Genomic DNA, 21641 nt, shown 5'->3' on the forward strand with positions numbered 1-21641 from the left:
TAAGGGTATTTTGGGAAATCAGCGTTCGGGCGCTAGCTGATCGTACACACTGCTTCTTTCTGCTTTCCTCAAATTCTTTTACTATTTGGAAAAATTATTTCTTTTATGAAAAGGTTTCTCAAATTCTCAGTTTGAGTTCAAATACACCCAAAGGTGAATCCGAATCCCTCAAACCAAGGCTCTGATACCAACTTGTAACATCGTGAAATTTCAAAACAATTTTTCATTTTAATTTAATAAAAATACTCCAATCACAATTCTCAAAAACATGTATCAATTGTTTTTACATAACATAAGTGCAAATTAAAATCCCCAGAATCTCAAAACATCACCACCATAAGTGTGTACTGATCATGTCGGCGCCTTCCCGCGATCATCACTGGTACCTAAAACACATAACACGCAAACGGTAAGCAATAATGCTTAGTGAGTTCCCCAAAATACCACGTACAACACATACGCCTTTCTAGGCCATAGATCTATAGGATATTCCGATCCAAGTGTCTAAGGGGATTTCCATCCCATAACTCTGTTGACCTTCCGGTCCATGCTCTGTTGACCTTCCGTTCCATATCATCATGCTCATATCATAACATATTACATATACAACATACATCACATATTCATCATACACATAAGACCTTCCGGTCACACATAATCACCCCATCGGGTAAGGCATAGTGAGAAAACTCACCTCGAAGATGTCGGATAATCACTCACGCTCAATCCTACGACCTAGCTTCCTCCTATAGCATAAATACATCTCTAATTAATACCTTCTTGACTTAATTTGACTAATGCCCTTAAGTCAACACAAGTCAACTCTGGTCAACGTTGGTCACTGGCCACCCCTTTTGACCCAGCTCGTCGAGTCAGGAACTGAGTCGGCGAGTTCAGACATGAACTCAAGTCCCCTAAACCCCCCTCTGACTCACTGAGTCACTCTCCCAACTCGGCGAGTCATCAACTGTGTGAGTCACAGGACAAACCAGTCCGACTCGTTGAGTCTACTCATGGACTCGGCGAGTTCATTCCATGCTCGAACTCAAATGGCATTCTGAGGTTAGATCTACTTCTCTAATTTATAGATCTGACCTTCCCAAACATGATAATCACGTAAAGGTCACATCTTGGCACCCATGCAACGCCTACAAGGCTTCTTTTGGTGAAATGACCTCTAAAAAGGTAACCTAATTCCACAACTAAAAAGGAATGGCATAAAGCAGAGCATTTGGGACTCTCTGAACCTTCTAAGGTCCAGATCATGGTACCAATTCCCCATGGGACCTCTCACACTTCAAATACAAGCTAATCAAGGCATGAAGAAACCCTAGATTTGACTATATCAACAAAACACAAGAATAAGCTCTGAGTAATACCTCAAATAACTTCCTATGCCCAAATGAAAGTAGATCCAAGCTCTTCAACTCTCCTACCTTGACCTTCCTCTTCCCTTATTGCTAAAACACACAAGAGTGATGAACAATGGCCTCTTTTCTCACTCACAAAGAGTCTTAGATGCTCTGGTGCTCCCAAGGACAAAAGTAGCCGCAATGAAGGGTTATAAGGTCCTTTAAATAGGGCTCAGACCCGGGAAATTAGGGTTTTAGTCGCCAGCATGGAATCATCGAGTCCCCTCACCAACTTGTCGAGTCCACTCATTAATCCAGTCATCACCACGCGACCCTACTCGATGAGTCTAGGCATCAGGTCGTCGAGTCTCTCTCTCTTAGACTCCAAAAATAAATATATACATAATACCTGAAATCCCGAATGTTACACTTTGTGGGAGAGTCATCTTCGATGGTACTAATTTCAATGACTGGATTAGGAACATCAGGATGGTCACTCGTTATGAGGACAAGGAATATGTCCTAGACAAGGAGCTTAAGGTCATTGATGAGTCTTCTACGACTCTTGAGGAGATTGCTGAGTACACTACCTATGAGAAGAATGCTACTAAGATATCCTGTATTATGCTGACTACTATGACAGTGGAACTCCAAAAGTCCTATGAGGATTTCTACCCTTATGAGATGCACTAAGACCTGATGGAAAGATACCATCAGAGTGATCCTCAAGAGAGGTATGAAATTATCACCTTTATCATAACAACTAAAATGAAGGATGGAGAGTCCATCACGGACCACTTGCAGAAAATGCAAAGGTTTGTGGACCGACTGGTGAGGTTGAGTGTGAACTTCGATGAGGAACTGGCCATAGATATTATTCTACATTCTCTGCCTTCCTGTTATGATCAGTTTTCTATGACTTATCATATGAACAAGGAGGAGGTCACCCTCAGCAAGCTTCAGGGAATTTGGAGGACTACTGAATGTAGTCTCAAAGGTAATAATGTTGTTACCACTCCTACTATTTCCCTAGTTCTGGCAATCGGGCAAGGCAAAGAGAAGAAGAGGAAGACCCCTTCCAAGGGTCACAAGTAGACCTGGCAATCCGTGTCTGTGTGTCGTGTATTCGTGTCAGACACGAATTTACATGAAACAAATTTGGTAAACACGAACACAACATGAATTATAAAACGTGTTTGGGGTGTCAAACACGAACACGACACGTAAAAAATTCCTGTGACACGTGACACGACACGAATAGACACGTTTTTTAACCGTGTTACATGAATAAACACGATTTTAATGTTTTTTTGGCTAGGATGACAATAACATGCAAATAAACACGATTTTATGTTTTACGTAATCGGTCCCTAGTATTTTATACATATAAAATTTAACTCTAAAATATACATGTGTTTATATGTGTTTGTACGTGTCACGTATCGACATGAATTTTATCGTGTCTTATACGTGTCTAAACAGGTAAATTCGTTTTTGACACGTGTAAGACATGAACACGAATTTAAAATGCGTGTCAGACATGAATAGACACGAAACATGAATTTCTAAAACACATACACAGAAAACTCATATCGTGTTTGTGTCGTGTAAATCGTGTCGTGTATGAAATTGCTAGGTCTAGTCACAAGGGAAATTCTATTGATGGGTCCTTTTTTAGTAGAACTAAAGTTAGTCCTGCTTCTCCCTCCACCAACCTAAAAAAAGCAGAGTGCTTCTATTGTCATGAAAAGGTGCACTAGAAACGAAGCTGCCCCCAAGTACTTGCAAGATATTAAAGATGTGAAAGTAAAATCCACCCATGCAAGTATTTACACTATATTTTCTAATAACTCACCACATACTAATTCTCAGGTGCTTGATACAGGTTGTGTAATTCACATTTGTTCTTATTTGCAGGGACTAAAAAGAAGTGAGGATGTGGAGCACAAGAAGATAAACTTAATCATGGGGAATAGGAAAGCTTCACCTGTCACTAAGATTGAAGTTTATTCTTTATTTCTTTGTACAAACAAGGTTTTAGTTTTTCGTTTGATAATGAAAGTGGTGATATTAATGCATTTTATAATGATGTATTTTATTTTAAAGCATTGCCTTGTAATGGTGTATATGAAACCGTGTTGGTTGTACACGACTTAGGAAATAATGTATTGCATATTGATTCCTCCACTACTTTGGATAAAGTATTGTGCCATTGTCGTTTTGGACATGTCAACAAGAAGCGCATAGGCCAACTCCAAAAGGCTGGAGTCTTGGAGTCTTTTGACTTAAAGTCAGGTGATAGTTGTGAATCTTGTTTACTTGGAAAGATGACTAAGTCACCCTTCACTGGTACTTGTGAGAGGGGTGAAGGTTTGTTGGACCTCATACACACAGATGTGTGTGGACACTTCAAAACCGCCACAAGGGATGCTAACCGCTTCTATGTGACTTTTACTGATGATTACAATAGATATGGCCATATCTACTTAATCAAACATAAGTCGGAAACCTTTGAAAGATTCAAAGAGTTTAAGAAGGAAGTGGAGAATCTGTTGGGCAGGAAGATAAAGATGCTCCGATCTGATCGAGGTGGAGAGTATCTTAGTATCGAGTTCCTTGACTATCTTAAGGAAAATGTGATTGTTTCACAATTGATACCTCCTAGGACACCACAACTTAATGGTGTGGCTGAGAGGTGCAATCGAACCTCGTTGGACATGGTTCGTTCCATGATGAGTCTAGCTTCATTACCTATCTCTTTTTTGGGGTATGCCTTAGAGATTGCCGCCCATATCCTTAATCTAGTCCCAACTAAGAAGTTTGCCAAAGCACCTCACAAGATGTGGACATCGAAGGTTCCCTCGTTAGCATACATCAATGTTTGGGGTTGTGAGGCTTTCGTGAGACGCGAGACTCACGACAAGCTCGAACCTCGTAGTGAGTGGTGTATTTTCATCAGTTTCCTATAGAAATCCTGTGGATATCTTTTCTATAGACTGAGTGACAATGTTGTCTTCTTTGTGAGGAGATGAGTCTTTCGTGAGAGAGAATTCATAGTCCAAGGAGACAGTGGGAGGCAAATTGACCTTGAAGAGCTTCAAGAGTCAAGCGGTGAAGGAACCTCAAACACTAGCGATTAACCTAAGGAGGAAACTCCTGTTTAACCAATTGACGAATCTGTACCTCTGAGGCGTTCCAATAGAGTTAGAAACACACCTGAGTTTTATGGTTTCCATATTACTACAAAAGGTGATGCATTTATCAGTCCATGTATGACAATTAAGTTTGGAACTTGGTTGACAATGTACCGGGTTGTAAGACAGTCGGGTGCAAATGGATCGTCAAGAATAAGACCGACATGGATGGGAAAGTACACACTTACTGGTTGCGAATGGCTTTACTCAAACTCTGGGAGTTGACTATGATGAGACCTTCTCACCATTAGCAAAGATTAAATCCACTAGGGTGATGCTAGCGATAGCTGCATTTCATGACTATGAAATATGGCAAATAGATGTCAAAACCGCTTTCCTTCATGGAAAATTGGCTGAGGATGTTTACAAGAGTCAACCAGAGGGTTTTGTCAATACAAAGTACCTTAATAGAGTGTGTGTAGCACCTAGTTTCCGGTATGTGAATTTTATTTGAGCATTGCCCTATTTTAGCCTTGGACTCGGCGAGTCATAAGGTCCGACTCGCCGAGTAGGGACGAGACTCAGGACACGTTTAAGTGGGCGACTCGGCGAGTCCATATCCTGGACTCGGCGAGTCACCGCTGCTGGATGAAACCCTAAGTTTCAAGGGTTTGCACCCTATTTAAACCCTCATTCCGCCCCAACTCGTCCCCATTCACCCCCAGAACTCCCCCAACATCGTTTTCCCTTATTTCCTTGAGAGATTGAAGTGTTCTTGGTGTGTTCTTGAAGGTTTTGAGGAGAAAGAGGAGTAGATCAAGAAGAGGAGAAGGAGATCAGCCATCTTTGAGTCATTTCAACATTTTCCTTGAGGTATATCTCGTTTTTCCCCTGTTTCTATGCTTAGGATTTCATTTGGGACACTCTTGAGCAATTCTTCAAGCTTGTTTGTGCTTAATGATTCGTAATAAGTGGATTAACCTTTAGATCTAGGCAAGATTGAGCTCCAGGAGCTCAGATCTGTTAGCTTTATGGCCCCATGTGGCTTGTTCATCCTAGATCTACCCTTTTGAGGCATTTTGCACCCTAAAATCCACATTAGTGTATATCCACACGTAAAGTTGGAAACTTTACGTGTGATTTGTGTCCTAGAAGTCCAGATCTATGAATAGCATGGACTGAAATCGAGTAAATCGGTGTATTTGGTGGATGCATGGCGGCGACTCGGCGAGTCGTATTGGCGACTCGGCGAGTCTGGTCGCGAGTCACCGATTTGGTCCTTTCATGATGTGTCGAGTTGAGCCGTGAGTCACAGGGGGTGACTCGGTGAGTTGGGAGCTGAACTCACCCATGTTAGGACTCGGCGAGTCAATGCCCTGACTCGGCGAGTCCAAGGCAATCTTCATAGATCAAGAACAGACTCGGCGAGTTGTTCATACAACTCGGCGAGTCTTAGCATAAAGTGTTCTTCGGATGAAGATGAACTCGACGAGTTGTTCATACAACTCGGCGAGTAGGATGAAGGAGTTGAATAACAGTTAGAAGATGAACTCGTCGAGTCATAGCCCAACTCGACGAGTAGAACCAGGGACCCAGGACAATAGTTTGCTAGGGACTCGGCGAGTGGAGATCCACTCGGCGAGTCGGGTCAACTGAAAGTTGACTCTAGCATTGGCTTAGAGCTAGACCGGGGGTAAAATGGTCATTTTACCTAAAGGACAGTTAGCAGTGTTTGATTGAGTATGTTGTGGGAATTGCAGCCGGAGGACTCCCGGAGCAGCAGCAGTCAGTTAGTTCCCGATCAGTTCAGCAGCTACTTTGAGGTGAGTTACCTTCCAGTAGTGGTGGGTCTAAGGCCACAATGCCGGCCCACCAGTAGGAGACGTATGATAGATGATTGTCTTTGTGATATCATCTAGGTTTACTATTACCTGTTATGATACATGCTATCATGATACGTTATATGCAATAGTAGTAGAGTTCGGTTGTTAGGACCACTGGGTAGTCAGACACCCCAGAATTATCTGACTGTATATGATGGTATGCTTGTATGTTGGTCTGTTATGTTATGCGATAGAGGTAGCGGGAGGGGACCAGTCCCCGAAGATCGGTTGTTAGGACCGATGGGTAGTCAGCACCCCAGAATGGCTAGACACGGGTTAGACGGCACCCCAGAATGGCCGTATGGGTAGGTCGGCACCCCAGAATGGCCGTACCGGGTAGTCAGGCACCCCAGAATAGCCTGGCAGTACGTATGTATGTGTTTGTATGGTATGTGGTACGTTGGGGGAACTCACTAAGCTTTGTGCTTACGTTTACAGTTTTGTTTTCAGGTACCTCTGCACTGAAGGGGAAGGAGCCGGCGCGGTAGCGGCACGTCATACACACACTCTTCGGTTTCCGCATTTACGAGATTTACTGGGATTGTACTCTAATATTTTGATGGGATGTATGGTTTGACCTTTTAGAACATGGTTGTGATGTGTTATGGTGTGATCAAACAATGTTTTTATTTATTAATGTTTTCTAAAGTAATATTTTAAAATGAAATTTTCGGGCGTAAAAATTGGGTCGTTACAAGTTGGTATCAGAGCCCTGGTTTGAGGGATTCGGACACGCCTTCGGGAGTGTTTGGACTCAAATCGAGGGATTGAAATATTTTCCAAAAGAAATTGTTCTTTAAAACCCGGAAAAGAGTCATAAGAAAGAGCAAAGTGTGTGACGTGCGCGACCGGCCGAGCTCAAGTAAGTATTCCCCAGAGTACCCATACAAGTTTATGTTATGTTTATCAGCTTACGTAGAACTGCATGCTAGAATAGGCTAAGGATCTAGGAGTGATGCCTTATGTGCCTGCTTATGTGTTACAGCTTTATGAATATTGCATGCTAGAATTGAGTAGACAGCAGTAGGATAGCCTGTTTAGGTTATGCCTGACAGTATGAGCTTAGCATCCTATGTTAAGTGTCGTTTCTTGTTATAAGAATAGTTTTGGCTTGAGTCTGTTTTTCCCTTATCCGAATGCTGCTTGCTTCGTGCTTGGTGGATCCTGAGTAATGGGAGTTAGCCACTAGGTAAACACGTCACACCACATGTAATCAGGGTTGAATAATCCCAAAGTATTGGAACTGGACCTATTGCGCAGCTCTTGTTTGAGTCCAACCGTTGTAGGGACGGATCTTTTACTTGAAGGATTATCTAATCCTCATCACATGTGATGGTGTCTAGGTGGTGGCTAACTGGCATTATGAGGAGACCTACAGCAGCTGAGGACCAGTCGTGTTGAATTTGAGTTTTCCCTAGGGCAAGCCTAGGATGAGAATAACAGAGAGTAGCAGTAGTAAAAGGGGAGCTGGTGGAGTCGAGGAATTCCTCGGAGAAGGAACGGATAGATGTGGAAGGTAGTATGGGCCCGTACTACTGAAAGCATAGGATCCGTACCCGAGCCGAGGAAGGCCAAGACGAGACCAAGGAACCTGTAAGTAGTTGAGATCCCTCAGAAATAGCAGTACCACTAATGATTATTATGATGTTTTGCAGAATGGTGGTACTTCGACCGAGACCGACAGATGGCGGGTCAGGAGAGGGGTCAGGTTCGGGATCAGGCACCGAGCCGATTGATGAGAGACTACGTGAGTTCATCACGTCAGAGATCACTAGGGGCATCCTTGAGTCGACCCCCATCATCTTTGGGTCGATCAAGGAAGGGATCGTGGAGTTGATGGAGGATCGCCTACGGGCATTCAGGAGCGACTTGGCCTCTAGCCAGTCGGGATCTCGCACACTGTCCTTCAAGGACTTCAGGGGCAGTGGTGCGCCGGATTTCCATGGGGTGAAGGACCCCATTGTCGCCAGGCGGTGGATTGCGGATATTGAGTCCGCCCAGTTGACCAGCTTCTGCCCCGAGGGGTCGAAGGTGAGGTACGCAGCAGGGTGTTTACGGGACCGGGCCCGGGATTGGTGGGAGTCAGTGGGTGACTCGTTGGGAGCCTCGGCAATCGAGGCAATGACCTGGTCGGACTTTGTGGCTAGGTTCAGGGCAGAGTTTGCGCCAGCGGTCGAGCTTCAGCAGCTGGCCAGAGAGTTTCTGGACATGAGGCAGACGACAGAGACTGTGGCGGAGATCACCGCCAAGTTTCGGGAGAGGGCTTTATTGGTGCCCCAGTATGCAGGTGACGAGGATATGAGGAGGACTCGTTACCATGATATGCTACGAGCTGACATTCGGGAGCATGTTAGCTTTTCGGCTTGCCCTACCCTGGACTCCATGATTGCCAGGGCTAGGGAGAGAGAGATAGATTTGGAGCACATCCGGAAACGGAAACTTGAGGACAATCAGGCAGCAGGGGCTTCAGGGAAGAAGCCCAAGGGATCAGATGGGAGGCCGAAAGGCTAGTCGGGACCGAGCCGCTGCAGGAGGTGCGGCAGGCCGCACGAGGGGGCGTGCAGGATGGGATCGTCAGGCTGCTACAAGTGCGGCAAGTTTGGACATATCAATAAGGATTGCACCACTCCTGCGACAGTTATTCAGACATCGGAGTTGCTGTGTTTCCACTGCAACCAGAGGGGCCACAAGAAGGCCAATTGCCCCATGTTGACAGTTTCAGCGCCAGTGAAGGCGCCAGCTCCAGCGACCCTGCGGATCACAGATGGCCGTCAGGGCAACGCAGAGGCTCCAGTGGTGAGGAGTCGGGCATTTCAGTTGACTGCCGAGGAGGCACGCGCCGCGCCCGATGTGGTGACGGGTATGATTCCTTCCTTCTATCTTTTATTTTACGTTGTTATGATATTGATATGTGCTCCGCGTGTATACATGTGTATTAGGATCGTTCCATGTGAACGGCATCCCGGTTCAGGTATTGTTCGACTCGGGTGCATCCCGATCGTTCGTTTCTCTTGCTCTTAGCAAGAGATTTCATGAGACTTCAGGCGAGTTAGATTGCCCGTTAGAGGTAGAGATTGCTGACGATCGATCGGTGCGAGCATCGATGGTGTTTCGAGATTGTGTTCTGCGACTGTTTGAGGAGCGTTACCTGGTAGACTTGGTTCCCATTCCATTGCGTGGGAACAAGGTGATTATTGGTATGGATTGGTTGAGCCCTAATGGGGTAGTGATAGATTGCGCGCAGCAGCTAGTGCGAGTCAGGACCCCAAGCGGGGGAGAGTTAGTGATTCATGGAGAGCGGCCGCAGTGTGGACCCACTGTATGTTCAGCAGCGAGGGCTAGGCGCTACCTTCAGCAGGGATGCGCGGGTTATGTCGCGTATGTGATGGATACCCGGGAGGCGGGTAAGGCGACCGTGAGCGAGGTGCCGGTGGTTCGAGATTTTGCTGATGTTTTCCCAGAGGAACTACCTGGGATACCTCCGGAGCGACAGGTGGAGTTCAAGATTGACCTCATTCCCGGTGCGGCTCCGATAGCCAAAGCACCATATCGGTTGGCTCCTCCCGAGATGCAGGAGTTGTCTACGCAGCTACAGGAGCTGCTGGACAAGGGATTTATTCGGCCGAGCAGTTCACCCTGGGGAGCCCCGATTCTGTTTGTAAGAAAGAAGGACGGGTCGCATCGGATGTGTATAGATTATCGGGAGCTGAACAAGGTAACGGTGAAGAACCGATACTCGCTTCCAAGGATTGACGACCTATTTGACCAGCTTCAGGGAGCATCTTGGTTCTCCAAGATTGACTTGCGTTCGGGGTATCATCAGATGAGGGTCTGGGAGGAGGATATGTAGAAGACTGCGTTTCGGACGTGCTATGGTCATTACGAGTTCGTGGTGATGCCGTTTGGGCTCACCAATGCTCCTGCCGCGTTCATGGACCTCATGAACCGCGTGTGTAGACCGATGGTGGATCGGTCTGTGATAGTCTTTATCGATGATATCTTGGTCTATTCCAAGACTCGGGAGGAACACGAGGAGCATCTGAGGGAGGTATTGGAGACCCTGAGGACGGAGAGCTTGTATGCCAAGTTCTCCAAGTGTGAGTTTTGGTTGCGCGAGGTGCAATTTCTTGGACACCTCGTCAACCAGAACGGGATTCTGGTTGATCCGGCCAAGGTCGAGGCCGTGATGAGATGGGAGGTCCCGAAGTCTCCATCCGAGATTCGGAGCTTCCTGGGATTGGCAGGCTACTATCGGAGATTTATCCAAGATTTCTCCAAGATAGCCGTACCCCTGACACGACTGACGAAGAAAGCCGTGGTCTTTCGGTGGGGACCCGAGCAGCAGGCTGCGTTTGAGATGTTGAGACAGAAATTGTGTGAGGCACCGATCCTAGCCCTGCCTGAGGGCGTAGAGGATTTTGTGGTTTACTGCGATGCGTCCATTTCAGGGTTGGGCGCAGTTCTGATGCAGAGGGGGCATGTCATTCCCTACGCTTCGCGTCAGCTCAAGCCTCACGAGGCAAATTACCCGACGCACGATTTGGAGTTGGGGGCGGTGGTCTTTGCCCTCAAGATTTGGCGGCATTACCTCTACGGGGTCCGGTTTACCATCTACACGGACCACAAGAGTTTGAGGTACCTCATGGACCAGCCGAATCTGAATATGAGGCAGCGGCGGTGGTTGGACGTGGTGAAGGATTATGATTGCGAGATCCTTTACCACCCAGGGAAGGCCAATGTGGTGGCCGATGCGCTTAGCCGCAAGACGACGCCGATCAGGGACGTCTATTTGAGGATGACTGTGGTGACTCCCCTGTTGGAGCAGATTCGGGAGGCTCAACAGGAGGCTATCAAGGAGGAGCATCGGAAGAGAGAGCGTGTGGTGGGTCAGGTTTCCTCTTTTGATAATGATGGCAGAGGACTTTTGACATTACACCGTAGGGTGTGGGTGCCGTATCACGGTGGCGTGCGTCAGATTTTGATGGAGGAGGCGCACAAGTCCCGATTTTCTATTCATCCCGAGGCAACGAAGATGTATAGGGATCTTCGTCCGGATTATTGGTGGCCTTGCATGAAGCGGGATGTGGCCTGGTACGTCGAGCGGTGTTTGACCTGCAGGAAGGTCAAGGCTGAACATCAGAGACCGCATGGCAAGATGCAGCCGTTGGACATTCCACTGTGGAAATGGGAAGATATCACGATGGATTTTGTCACAAAGCTTCCCAGGACCGCACGGGGAGTGGATTCGATTTGGGTCATCGTGGATAGATTGACCAAGAGTGCTCACTTTATTCCAATTCAGGAGAGCATATCGGCCGAAAAATTGGCCGACATCTATATCAGGGAGATTGTGGCACGGCATGGGGTGCCAGTATCGGTGATCTCGGACAGAGATGTGCGTTTTACTTCCAGATTTTGGAAGAAATTTCATGACGAGTTGGGCACTCGTCTATATTTCAGCACCGCCTTTCACCCGCAGACAGATGGTCAGAGTGAGCGGACCATCCAGACTTTGGAGGACATGTTGCGGGCGTGTGTGTTGGATTTCGGTGGTAGCTGGGATACCTATCTTCCCTTGGCTGAGTTCTCCTACAACAACAGCTATCACGCGAGCATTGACCAACCACCGTTCGAGATGTTGTATGGGCGGAAGTGCAGAACCCCGATATGTTGGGGGGAGGTTGGCCAGAGAGTCATGGGAAGCACCGAGGTGGTGCTAGAGACGACCGAGAGGATCCAGCAGGTTCGGAGCAGACTTCAGACTGCACAGAGTCGGCAGAAAAGCTACGCCGATAGACGTCGATCCGACTTGGAGTTCCAAGTCGGGGATATGGTCCTCCTGAAAGTGTCGCCTTGGAAAGGTGTCATTCGATTCAGGAAGCGGGGCAAGTTGGGCCCAAGGTTCATCGGGCCGTTCAGGGTTGCTGCCCGGGTGGGCAAGGTGGCATATAGGCTGGATCTGCCAGCCGAGCTCAGTCAGATCCACAGCACCTTCCATGTTTCGCAGCTGCGGAAGTGCCTGGTGGACGATTCAGCAGTAGTACCATTGGAGGATATTCAGGTTGATGACAGCTTGAATTACATTGAGCGCCCAGTCGCAATACTTGATGGAAAGACCAAGACGTTGAGAAACAAGAGGGTAGAACTAGTAAAGGTGCAATGGCAGCACCGCAAGGGTTCGGAATGGACTTGGGAACCGATGGACGAGATGATGGAGCATTACCCAGAGCTGTTTCAGGACCGGGCAGCAGACTTCGAGGACGAAGTCTAAAATAAGTAGGGGAGAATTGTAGCACCTGGTTTCCGGTATGTGAATTTTATTTGAGCATTGCCCTATTTTAGCCTTGGACTCGGCGAGTCATAAGGTCCGACTCGCCGAGTAGGGACGAGACTCAGGACACGTTTAAGTGGGCGACTCGGTGAGTCCATATCCTGGACTCGACGAGTCACCGCTGCTGGATGAAACCCTAAGTTTCAAGGGTTTGCACCCTATTTAAACCCTCATTCCGCCCCAACTCGTCCCCATTCACCCCCAGAACTCCCCCAACATCGTTTTCCCTTATTTCCTTGAGAGATTGAAGTGTTCTTGGTGTGTTCTTGAAGGTTTTGAGGAGAAAGAGGAGTAGATCAAGAAGAGGAGAAGGAGATCAGCCATCTTTGAGTCATTTCAACATTTTCCTTGAGGTATATCTCGTTTTTCCCCTGTTTCTATGCTTAGGATTTCATTTGGGACACTCTTGAGCAATTCTTCAAGCTTGTTTGTGCTTAATGATTCATAATAAGTGGATTAACCTTTAGATCTAGGCAAGATTGAGCTCCAGGAGCTCAGATCTGTTAGCTTTATGGCCCCATGTGGCTTGTTCATCCTAGATCTACCCTTTTGAGGCATTTTGCACCCTAAAATCCACATTAGTGTATATCCACACGTAAAGTTGGAAACTTTACGTGTGATTTGTGTCCTAGAAGTCCAGATCTATGAATAGCATGGACTGAAATCGAGTAAATCGGTGTATTTGGTGGATGCATGGCGGCGACTCGGCGAGTCGTATTGGTGACTCGGCGAGTCTGGTCGCGAGTCACCGATTTGGTCCTTTCATGATGTGTCGAGTTGAGCCGTGAGTCACAGGGGGTGACTAGGTGAGTTGGGAGCTGAACTCACCCATGTTAGGACTCGGCGAGTCAATGCCCTGACTCGGCGAGTCCAAGGCAATCTTCATAGATCAAGAACAGACTCGACGAGTTGTTCATACAACTCGGCGAGTCTTAGCATAAAGTGTTCTTCGGATGAAGATGAACTCGACGAGTTGTTCATACAACTCGGCGAGTAGGATGAAGGAGTTGAATAACAGTTAGAAGATGAACTCGTCGAGTCATAGCCCAACTCGACGAGTAGAACCAGGGACCCAGGACAATAGTTTGCTAGGGACTAGGCGAGTGGAGATCCACTCGGCGAGTCGGGTCAACTGAAAGTTGACTCTAGCATTGTCTTAGAGCTAGACCGGGGGTAAAATGGTCATTTTACCTAAAGGACAGTTAGCAGTGTTTGATTGAGTATGTTGTGGGAATTGCAGCCGGAGGACTCCCGGAGCAGCAGCAGTCAGTTAGTTCCTGATCAGTTCAGCAGCTACTTTGAGGTGAGTTACCTTCCAGTAGTGGTGGGTCTAAGGCCACAATGCCGGCCCACCAGTAGGAGACGTATGATAGATGATTGTCTTTGTGATATCATCTAGGTTTACTATTACCTGTTATGTTACATGCTATCATGATACGTTATATGCAATAGTAGTAGAGTTCGGTTGTTAGGACCGCTGGGTAGTCAGACACCCCAGAATTATCTGACTGTATGTGATGGTATGATTGTATGTTGGTATGTTATGTTATGCGATAGAGGTAGCGGGAGGGGACCAGTCCCCAAAGATCGGTTGTTAGGACCGATGGGTAGTCAGCACCCCAGAATGGCTTGACATGGGTAGTCAGCACCCCAGAATGGCTGGACACGGGTAAGACGGCACCCCAGAATGGCCGTATGGGTAGGTCGGCACCCCAGAATGGCCGTACCGGGTAGTCAGGCACCCCAGAATAGCCTGGCAGTACGTATGTATGTGTTTGTATGGTATGTGGTACGTTGGGGGAACTCACTAAGCTTTGTGCTTACGTTTATAGTTTTGTTTTCAGGTACCTCTGCACTGAAGGGGAAGGAGTCGGCGCGGTAGCGGCACGTCATACACACACTCTTCGGTTTCCGCATTTACGAGATTTACTGGGATTGTACTCTGATATTTTGATGGGATGTATGGTTTGACCTTTTAGAACATGGTTGCGATGTGTTATGGTGTGATCAAACAATGTTTTTATTTATTAATGTTTTCTAAAGTAATATTTTAAAATGAAATTTTCGGGCGTAAAAATTGGGTCGTTACAGTGTGTAAGCTTAAGAAATACATTTATGGGTTGAAAAAAGCATCTCGCAGATGAAGTCTTTGTTTCTATGAGAAAGTTAAAGAGTTTGGCTTTTCGAGAAGCGAGGATGAGTCATGTGTGTATGTCAGAGCTAGTGGGAGTATAGTTAACTTTTTGGTACTGTACGTGGATAACATACTACCTATATTCTAGGGAAGTGTTTCGCTATGAAGGACCTTGGAGAAGCTACCTATATTCTAGGGATAAGGATATTAAGAGACAGGAGTAAGAGACTGATTGAAATTAGTCAAAGTACCTACTTGGTCAAGGTGTTGAAGAGGTTCAACATGAAGAATTCCAAGAAAGGTGACTTACCGATCCAAAGCAATGCCAAACTGAGTAAGACTCAAAGCCCGAGTACAGAGGCTGAGATAGCTAAGATGAGTCGATTTCCATATGCTTCCACGGTTGGCTTGATCATGTATGAAATGACTTGTACTCGCACTGATGTGGCCTTTGCTTTGAGCATGGTCAATACATATCAGGGGAACCCTGGTAAGGCTCACTGGACTGCGGTAAAGAATATTTTCAAGTACATGCGGAGGACTAAGGATTGTGTTCTTATCCTCAGTGGGAGTAATGACCTGAGAGTGATAGGGCATATTAACGCTAGATTTCAGACCGACAGAGAAAATTTCTGCTCTCAGTCGGGTTGGGTATTTACCCTGAATGGAGGAGCAGTTACTTGGAAAAGTTCCAAGCAGGAGATTGTAGCTGATTCAACGTGCAAGTCAGAGTACATAGTAGCAAGCAAAGTGGCGAAGGAGGCGATATGGCTGAAGAACTTCATCGAAGACCTTGGAGTTGTGTCAGCTATAAAGGAGCCTATGGAGATTTTCTGTAACAGCGATAATACGGTTGCCTTAGCCAAGAAAACAAGGGAGCATGGTAGATCCAACCACATTGAAACGAAATATCACTTCATAAGACACATGATAGAAGAAGGACTCCTCGTAGCAAATATGGTATCATCAGAAGAGAACCCAATAGATCCCCTCACGAAGAAATTGAGTAGGGTTAAGCATTTACAGCATGCGAGGCGCATCGAGCTGAAGGAAATATTAGTTTTAATGATTAGATAGCTATTTCTGAAACTTGTAATAGATAAATGTAATTGACATTTGATGATTAAATAAAAGTTTTTGTTTATTTATGAGTAAAGTTACTATCTTGTGTCAATTGTTTACTATTGTTTCAATTTTGAATGTTTTGACTTCTTGGATAATAAGATTATTCAAATTATCCACAGCCGATCATACTTTGGAAGTAGGTATTGAAGCAAGACTATCATGAATTGGCTTGTAGATGTCTGAAGTGTTTAGACATAGCAAAAGTTGCTACAACATTCATGAGTGCTCATAAGTTTTGAGTATTGGATTAAACCTGCGCTCACTTGTATCACTTCATGGAATTTATCTCGAGTGGTCGTGAATCGGAAATTGGGAAACAAACTACTGGACATTAAGTATGACGTTGTTCCATGTATTTTTCTGGCTGATATCTTGAGAATAGAGGATTATATGATCACTTTTCTAAAATGGTGCCTCTTAGTTCGACAAAGTTTTAAGAGCTATGATTGTTGGTTGGTTCCTAATTCGTACTTGCAACTATAGTTATTAGACTTATCCCAGTGGGAGACTGTTGGATAAGGTGTCTAAGTCCATAAATATATTTGGTATGTACTTGAACCGATTTAGCATGGTCCATTTAGGTTGCATTTCACCAGAACAATTTGTAAGGATGGACTTTTGAGAAGAGGATATTTATGATTTATTAATATATTATAAGTTCTAAAATATTAATATGAAATCATATTATTAGCATTGGTAAAGAATTAATTTGGAATTAATTTAGTGGTCAAAAGGAGACTAATTAAATATGGATTCTTATAGAGTGGGCCAAAGGTTATTTAGGATGGTTTAAACCATTATGGAATTCCATTGAGGTTTTTATCCATGGATCCTAGGTAATATGAAAGGTCATGGGTATTAGGGTTTACATGGATGTTACCAATGTTGCAAAACTCGTCGAGTTGGCCGATTACTCCTCTGAGTACTTGCTACTCGACCCCTTACCGAGGTGAGTTACAAAATCCTGAGTACTCCCCAATCAACCCCTTACTAAACTGAGAAGTGTTGTAAACCTGATCAGTCCACCCATGCTTAATAACCTTTGGCATGTGATTATTACTACACATGTGAGTCGTTATAACTATGCTTGATTAGACTGATCTGCCTGTTATGACATTCTTCAGGCGTCGACTTGTTTAAGGTAAGATATTTATCACCTTAGACTGGTCTAGTCTAGCTGTAGCGAAAAACTCAGGTGTGGGGTTGTTAACCCAGTATAGATCTATACAAAAACTCTCACTCTCCCTCCAGGAGACTCTGGTTATAACTATAGGACTTAAGGTTGTACACTAGGTAGGTACGTGTAAAAACGCATCTCACAGGAGCCTCAACTGAATTTACGTGAACAATGTATCACATTATTTACCACTTTAAAATAATGTTTCGAGTATGTGTTTGATTACAAAACATTGGTGATAAAATACCATTTGTTTTTGTCAAAATGTCAAGTATTTAATGTTATTAACCCGATTAGTATAAAGTATGGCGTAAGGCCCAATAAGCATGTAAATAGGAGTTTAAGGCCCAATAAACATTAAATGAATGTACAAGGCCCAATAAGCATGTAAGTAGATGTTTAAGGCCCAATAAACATGAAATGAATGTGCAAGGCCCAATAAACAAGTAATGGGTATAAGAAGCCCAATAAGCATGTTATGGGTGTGTCAAGCCCAATTCGAGTGAAAATATCGTAAGGAGCCCATTTATTATGAAAATGGTCGTTTTAGTCCTATTTGTGCTAAAAATGACATAAACGACCCATTTTTCTTAGAAATGATCTTTTTGGCCCAAGTAATCAAGATTTCTTAATAAAGGCCTACTTTTGTCAAAATTTAATTATTTGGCCCGCTAAAACCAAAAATTTACAATAAAGGCCCATTTTCATTTTAAATGACATTTAAGCCAAATAAAGCCGAAAGTTTGCAAATAATTCCCATTTTGATGAAAATGACATTTTAAGTCCATTAAGGCCAAAAGTTTACATTTTAAGCCCATGAAACTGTGAATTTCCATATAAGGTCCACTTTTATAAAAAATGACATCTTTGGCCTATGTAGCCGAGAATTTACACTTTGGGCCCATTTTAACCGTATTTTTTTAAAATAAGGCCCATAAAACCATAAGTTGACAAATGAAGCCCAATAAAACTGTAAGTTGACAAATACGGCCCAATAAAACCGTAAGGGACTTTCCTATGGCAATACGGGCTCTAACATCAAGAGAAAAAGATGTTTATCTTCATCAATGAATTCATGGGGAGGTTTTCCGACTTTATTACTATCCTTAAAGTTTTCCTTCGTAGGCTGAAACATAGGTATATGATGATTATTTTTGACAATTTCTATCATGGGGTAATACATAGTTTAACTACCATCATTTCTTATAACTTCCACATGGTGAAGTTCTTTTCATCGAATTGTGGAAGACATTGCTAATTGATCAAAGTAACCCGCTTTGATACCAGTTGAAGGTTTCCTTTATAAATGATGATAATAAATAAAAACGAATGAAAGAACATAGAGAATTAACATTAAGGTTTTCCACTAAGAAAAGGTTCTCACCAAGAGAATGAACACAAAGCTCTAGGGTATGATGATTCAACGAATGATCTGAACCCTAGTACATATAGAAAAGTAAATACGATGTAAATCCCAACAAAATAGGGATATCACCTAATTTATGTAAATAATAGAATATATATATATATATATATATATATATATATATATATATATATATATATATATATATATGATATCCCTAAGATATCAGATCTATTAACTAACTAACTGACTAACTAACAAACAAACTAACTAACTAAGTAATTATATATATATATATATATATATATATATATATATATATACACACACACACACAACTATTACATTATTACATATATCATGTTGACGCGTCTTTGTAGATATGACTTTACGTTGGTGCTGGTAATGAGACGTTGGCGCTGAGAGGAGTCAACATGATTGTTGTACATCATCAGATTCTTAGGCTCGACCTTAAAAATTCACTTGTCGAAAAGGTATTATATTGTTGTGATGTGCATGAATTCAAATAAACTAAAGTGTCGGGTCAGAATCGAAGAAATCTAATCGAAAAATTAGGGATTCATTATTTCAAACAATATTTGTGCTACAAAAAAAATCATTTTTCTCGCTGATCACAACACGATTTCTACACTTGCACCACGGATTTTAAATAGAAGCAGCAGATTACTTTATTTGTGTACTTGCATGGGTTTAGTGATGGCAACTAATTTTTTCCAACTTAATCCATGAGGCATAGTACAACAAGATGTATCGTAGTGATTAAGAGAAAAAACAAACTCTTGCTACTGTTGACTAGTTTGTTTACTCTTGTTCTACTTATTGGTGAATGGTGTGAAGAATCCCAAGGAAATAGCCTAATGGGTCCTAAAAGTTTTTTTTTTCTTACAAACCAAGTCTTGCATGAAAAATGATTTATTCAAACATCCCTTACTTCGCAAGCAAAGACCTCAGAAGAACAGAAGCAATAAGAAATCTATTTTTTGACAAAGATGTTTACACTTTTAATTTATTATCTTTTGTTTGGTTTTCTTATTTTGAAATACTTTTTACTTTCCAGTTATTCACTTAAATAAACTACCCTGATTATTATGTCTAAATTTAATACAAATAATTCTACTTTTGAGAGCGGTTTCAGAATAGCCATATTCGGCTTAGTTGTTGGATTTTTCGAAAAGTTTTATGTTGAAAGGGTCCTAACTCCCGACTGTATTTCCTGACCATTCTTTATTTTATAGTTATAAGATACTCAGGTGATTTAATTGACTTTTTATGATTTATTTTTATTTGTTTTCCATTGATATTTTTGATCTTTTAGATTTTTGTTGAATATTTTAAGCCTTAGTTGCATGGATGGCACTAACTCCAATGAGTTGATGCATTTAGAAAACTAAAAAAGGTGTAAAGTTTATGTAAAAAATTTAGCTTGGAGTTAGCATCATAAAGTATAAGGATTGATCTTCATATAACCATTCAGGATAGTCTCTTTAACCAAATGATCAAGAAAAAGAGGAGAATATTGGCATCAGGATATCAAGATAGACATCAAAGTGTTTTTGGTGGATTCATCTCATACTCACATATATACCCGATTGAATATTACTTCTACATTTTCTTTGTCTTGTTTCCTGATTTTTAGTATTCTCATTACATTTTATCAAAATTAAAAATACATATTTAGATCTGAGCATCGGGAGAAATTTGAATACAACTAAAAATAACGGGGGTATCAGACTTTTCAAAATACAAATTGATATTTTTAGGAGATCAATCCGTCGACAAAACTAACATCATCGCCAGATTTATGTATAAAAATTCGATAGCACATATCAGGTTTACCCTCATTGTCTTCTATTTCTAATTTCATATTTTTGTGGTAATCACATCTAAATGATATAATAATTTCGGAATCATGATTATGAATCAGACTGTTTGTAGTATTTTTATAATAAAATAAGGTGAGATGCAAGCTTTGACATTGGATAGAAAACACACATTGTAACACTAATTACACGTATATACTTCTTTGTGGTTATGGAATTTAAAGACTTCAAATATGAGGTTTTAGGTGACCACTACATGGCCTTACTCGTTGAGAAGAACGCATGTTTGGTACGCACACAATGTGACAAGGTATTGGCCATGACGAGGCAGTAGCTATAATGCAAAACCCTAATTTCCAGGATTTATGCCCCTATTTAAGGGATGTGATGGCTAAGGTTTGCTTACCCTCACCTTCCATCACTCCCTTTTTGACCTAAATAAAACCATAGCTTCTTTGTGTGTGTTTTGAGTGTTTGAGCCCTTTTTGTGAAGGTGGAAGAGAAGAAGGAGTTCCCATGTGGCTTGTATGCTTGGTTCAGGCTTAGATCCATAATCTTCTTCATATTCCTGATCATTTGAAGGTATAAAGTTGCTACCATGCTCATCATTTCTCTAGATCTATTAATATGTCATTTTATGATCTTTTGGTCCTTGGATGAAGTTTGAATGGTTAGTTACCTAAAAGTTTTCAACTTTATGGGTCTTGGGAGTCCCAAATACCTTGCGTGTTTCAGATATGGTCTCTTGTGAAGTTTTTGTGCCATGCCTGGAGCTTGGACTCTAATTCTTACGCTTTTTGACTTAGTTTGAGTAAAGGACCTGCATGGGTCACACATGTCCATAAAGTTCAGATTTTATAAACCCTTAGGATACCTAGAAGCCTTCTGGAAGGTTTGAGAAAAGGGTCTTCTCGGACTAAGAGATTAATCAATTAAGCTATCTTTAGATAAAAACCACGATGTGTCGAGATGCTTGACATGACGTTGTGAATAAGGGACGTTGCAATTGTTTTGATTGGATTGTTGCCACAACATGGTGACATGATTGCCACTATGTGGTGGCTGATCTGGTCGCGACTATTTTATCGTGAAGCTACCATAATGTGGCCAATGGGTGACCACTGACCATGACGTGATAGCCAACTGGGTTAACTTTAACCGTTCACTTTTTGACCTAATTAACTTGATGGTTCTAGGCTATAGATTAAGGATTTGCCTATGATTGTTGTATATATGACTTTTAGCACCAATTTTTTTTGTACAAGTTGTGTTGACTAGCTGCTAGCTTGCGATGTGAG

Source organism: Lactuca saligna, chromosome 4 (genome assembly GCF_052625555.1).
Source record: "Lactuca saligna cultivar CGN05327 chromosome 4, ASM5262555v1, whole genome shotgun sequence".
In the NCBI taxonomy this organism is placed as follows: Eukaryota; Viridiplantae; Streptophyta; class Magnoliopsida; order Asterales; family Asteraceae; genus Lactuca; species Lactuca saligna.